General features: G+C 49.3%; 2 pseudogenes; one reads left to right on the top strand and one right to left on the bottom strand.

The window, feature by feature from the left end:
• Positions 1-582: 582 nt before the first annotated feature.
• SAPIO_CDS1506 lies at positions 583-1,317 on the top strand (annotated as a pseudogene; the record flags this gene model as incomplete).
• A 1,362-nt stretch (positions 1,318-2,679) lies between these two features.
• Positions 2,680-3,546, bottom strand: SAPIO_CDS1505 (annotated as a pseudogene; the record flags this gene model as incomplete).
• Positions 3,547-5,102: the final 1,556 nt, after the last annotated feature.

Below are 5,102 nucleotides of genomic sequence, written 5' to 3'. Positions count from 1 at the left end.
TGGAGACCCAGTATCCGGGTAAGTACGATTGCAGGCCGCCTGTCGTCAAGCTGGTTGCCCGTTGGTTCCTATTATCTTGCAGCCCAGGTCAGCTCGGTCGATTAATAAATTAAGATGCACCGTCACCGTCATTGATGCAGAAGATCCATTCCATCTTGCTACGCCTCGGCTGTCGAATGCCGATCCTAGCAGTCTGAAGCTGGTAATGTGGCTTTGACACCTCGCGCTCATCTTGGAAGAAAGTGTTGGTTCAGACAACTATTTCTTCGAGTATTGAAAGCGAGTCATGTTAAGCGCCAGCCCCCAACGACGGCGACTCGCTTCGGAAAATGGGTGGACCAGAGTAATTATAAGACTCGGTGACGACCTGCATCGACTGCTTCCGCTCAGATTAGATATTTCCAAAAGGCTTCAAAAGCTGCTATCCCAATCTCCCCGACTCAAAATTTACTAAGAGAAGCAAGAGAAATCCATTGTCCTTCTTCAATCCCACTGTTGGTCACCTAGCATATCAAAGACTTCTCAAAAAAGCACTCTCGCCCCGGGGAGAAAAAAAAACCGGCCACCAACAGAATTTCCCAAATGGCGAACAGACTCACCATTCTCCTCGCCCTGTCCGGACTCGCCGCCGCGACCCCCGCGCCAATTCCACCCCCTCCTGACGCCGACTGCACCATGACCCTAACCCGCTACACTGGTGCCTTTCGCCCTGCCTTTCCCACCCCAACGCGCAAAGCCTACACCACGACCGAAACGGAGACAAGCTTCATCAACTGTGGGATTTGCTCCAATCTGGAAATATTTGAAACCCGCGCTCCTTGGTTCGGCGGTCCGGGTCCCGCCGTGAAGACGATTGCCACTGTTACCGTGCGAGAACCAACGACGGTTACCGAGTTTGAGTGTAAGAAGACGCCACATCCTAGGCTTGCCATCCCTAGACAAGAGGGTGGCATCGACGACGATACCGATGACGATGATGACGACGACGACGATGATGAGGAGGATCCTATCGCTACTGAACAGCCAGTGGAGACAGTGGTTGAGGAAGGTTGTACGAGCACGCTTGTACAGGCCGAACACTTCAATCTGGACCCAACCGAGACAGTGTGGCCTGGGGTGGAAACGGTGACGAAGCTTTTGGATTGCGGGGGGTGTTTGGAACTGGAGACAATGGTGTTAAATATGGGGGTTGGGCCTGCGGTATTTAGGACGAAGACGGTTAAGGCTGAGACGCCTTCGACGACGTTAGAGTATGCGTGTAGGCCGACGGAAGACACAGAGACTACGCCATTGCCGGAGTATGGAGCTTACGAGTGAAAGATTGCAAGTCGGAATGGTTTACGTTATGGATGAGATTTTGATCTATTGTATTTCTCAACAGGCACATATGGATTTTACATATCGGGTTTGGCGTTGGAAAGGCATTTTTCTTTCATTTCCTCCCGATTCTACTGGAGTACCTTTTTTCTTTCTCTTTTTCATATTCATTTTTTCATGTATACAAAAGAGTGCGGGCTATCCCTCCTGCTTGTCGAGAGGGTAGTCGATCTATACTAAATGTTCTCATCAACCTCTGCTCTCATACCATTCAACGTTCCTCGTGTCTTGTAACAGATACTGGACAAGCCACCTGAGTATCGAAGGAGGCTGAGAGGGAGATGGGTGCCATCGCCGGAAATGGCGATTTCCTAGGCTATGATGTAGCTACCCGGTTTGTGGCCTCTAGCTTGAAAGAATGAGAGGTTAGTGGAACAGAGAAGCACTTAAGCCGGGGGCAGACCTGTGACGTCGACAGGATCCGATCCTGCAATCTTCACTGGATCTCGGACCGAGTGTTGTAGAGTCGTGCGAATGTCGTGGCGTATTCCAAAGCAATAACCTCGAATTCATCGGCATTGTCAATATCGTGAAACGTGTGCCGCGTCAACAAGCGGCTGAGAAAAGAGGGTAAGAATGATGCTGCAAGGCAGTTACCGACACAAAGTACTGCGATTGGATACCTACAAGTCAGAAAGAAGCGCTCAGCAAGCTTATTCTATTGCTAAGCCCTTATACTTTCGACCTTCTTGCTGGTCTTCGGTGAAGAGAAAGTCCGTATGCGATCCCGGTCGAATGTCTCCACTTTTCTTCGGGCCTCTCCGACTTAGTTAGCTCCGGTCAGCGACCCAGTTTTCGGAGGTGCGAGCAGACGACACTCGGCGCGCTACTGCACGGAGTCGATCCCTCCATATTGGGCCGAATTTTTTCCTTTTGGCAACCTATCGCAAGGAATTTGGAGTCTATTTTAGCGCGAGGATGAGACGTGCAATTCGTAGCTACGTTCCACGGCCAGATTCAGGACAGCGTTGGACAAAACAAGCCAGGTTCTTCACAAGAAACCTCGACAGTCTAAGTCTAGGCGGCAGAAATCCATTCAATACACATGCCAACCGAAAAGGAAGAAAGAGGAGAAAAAAAAAAGAAGAAGAAGAAAAGAGCTAAACGGACATCAAACCTCAAGTGAATCTAGGAACAGTTCCTCCCCACTGCCAACCCCAACCCGCCCTTCTTCTTAGCCACCACCCTAACGAGGTGCTGAACATCTTAACATCGTTTCTGTTTTAGAAAAAAAATAAAATAAAATAAAATAAAAAAGACCATGTATACTACTACTAAAAATACTACTAGATGCCCGATCTTCTAGTCGATATCTACAATGTCGTGCTCTTCTAAAAGGTGCTCGGGGAGGGCTTTCAGGGTATGTTTATCATTTTGCAACTCCCAGTAACACTCTCGGCACGTGAAGCCCCAGTCGAACTCTCTCCTCTGAACGTCGAAGTTGGGCACTGAGACGACGCACGTGTACCTCCAGTGATCGTACCTGTCGTCGTCATCGACAATGACGCCGTCGAAATAGAGAGTAGCTTCCGCGTTATTGGGGAAGAACAACCTCTCGCGGTCCCCGTCCCACACTTCGTCCATCCCATAACGACCAGGTACGGCAGTTATACCGCGCCATTTCGCCTCATCCGGGTTGGCACGATCAGATATTGGCAGGCGAGTTGTGTCGAGGGGTAAATAGCAACTGGAGTGAAAAATGCAATATTGACATATCCTCCTGCATAGGACGAGGTGAATGAAGTTACCCATGCTTTCACCACATGAATAGCAGGTTTTCTCAAGAAGCGCCATGTATAATTCTTCTAATGTGAAGAACTTGGCTCGAATCGCCACTGCCGCCCGGATAACATTGGGGCAGTATCTCATGATCGTGGAATATGTGGGCTGCGAGTCAACGAGCGACGTCCCCTTCCTGTTAACCCGGCGAAGAACGCTCAAGCTTACGGGGTCGAGATGATCGAGAATCATGTACAGGACTTCGGTAGGAAAGAGTTCAAATGCTCCAAGGGTCGCTTGAGGATTATTGCCGAGTCGAGTGGAGTGCATTGGCTGGTGTGTCTCCAGCGAGACGTCGTCTAATGTGCTGATGTTTGGTCTGTAGTTTCTTCCGATGTGGTTCCAAATCCTGGCAGATGCTGGCGGTTGTGGTACCTCGGTGAACCTCATGTTTCCAGGCGAATAAAGATGTTCCCCTAAGGTTTGGGGTTTTGGTTTGTGTGATATAGGGAATCTGACAGAAGAAGGCCTTCAGTTAAAGTAGGTTGAGGTAAGGAGAGAGGATAGTGTATGTATGCTAACGTGCAAGGGAAGAGAAAAGGGGATTTTAGTAGAGTACTAGAGAGTTGTAGGAATACCCTCCTCGCTCCTTTCTACATCAGAGGGGGATCCTTAAATACAGTCTACGATAAATATGATTGATGTCTGTTGCAATGAAGGATTCTCTCGACGGACAGGACACGTTTCTTTGACATTTACATGTTCAAATCTTCAATCATCCAAACTAAACTATTTACACATGAAAGGATGGACATAGACTCAATGCCCTTAGCCTTACCGGGTATCAAAATGGCACAATAAAATGTAGAAAGCCAACGCGCCATCGAGTAGTCAAAGTATATGGAATTCTACCAGAAGAATACCGCACATCTTTGAATTCCAAGACTGTATCCTCTACCCCCGAAGTCGACTAGAATATGCATTCCTATGACGCCTAACCCCCTAGGAAGAGTAAACATCGAGACCCACATCCCACGGAAGCAACGGTGAGAGGATACCGGACAAGACCGGGATCACTGCAACCATCACGCCAACCCACAACCAACCCCAGATGCGGCTCTCCGCCGCGGAGAACCGTACTCTCACATCTACACCAGATCCGACTAGCGTCTTAGCACAGCATGGGTTTTCCAAATCTTCATCACTCACCCCACCGGCAAGATGAGGCAAAGCCTTCCCAGTTTTACAAAAGACGAGTTTTTCTCTTCTTCTTCTTCTCCTTCTTCTTCTTCTCTATTTATACCGGAAGGGAGAAAGTTCGAAAAAGACCAAAATAAAGAGGGAAAAAAAATCCTTGGCTCTTGCTCGCGTCGTTCACACCCTCGCCATCTGTAGCGGCGCTGCCCTCGCGTCGGCATGGGTCGCTTGGGAGGTTTGGTCATATTGGCGCCTCAGCCGTGTTCCTGGACCGTTGCCCATGGCACTGTCCAGCTACCCGATCAAAGAACTTGCCCGGAGCGGGAAGATGAGCTTTGAGCTACAAAGATTGCGAAAGGAGTATGGTATGTTGGTTTCTTTTTTGAAAGTTGGAACTGTGGCATTCTTATGAGTAGGCGTTTTCGTCCTTGTCGCCTTGGGGGAAGTTGTTGGACAAAGGGTGTCCGGAATGGACCCGCCGGGAGCGGCGTAAGTCGAACAAAGCTCAAGGCGAACGCTAACTTGCGTTTTATAGGCCCTCTACTTCGAGTAGGACCAAATCAAATCCTCTTCGCAGATGCGGAGACCTATCGCAGGCTCTCCGGTGAACACTCGCTCTTCTTCAAAGGGTCTTGGTGTCCGCCTTCAGCTACAACCCGCTACGGGGACATTCTCTCCTCCAAGACAAATGGGGAGGAATGCAGGGTCAACGGGACAGCGCGTACCCCGGGTGTAAGTGATCCGATTCTTCTTATGTTTTCTAATGTGTTGTGTACAGCTGGGAGCGAAATCGGTTTCCTCTTTTGTAC

The sequence above is a fragment of the Scedosporium apiospermum genome (genome assembly GCF_000732125.1).
Source record: "Scedosporium apiospermum strain IHEM 14462 chromosome Unknown SEQ_SAPIO_0066, whole genome shotgun sequence".
Taxonomy (NCBI): Eukaryota; Fungi; Ascomycota; class Sordariomycetes; order Microascales; family Microascaceae; genus Scedosporium; species Scedosporium apiospermum.
This window is presented reverse-complemented; position numbering and strand designations above follow the sequence as displayed.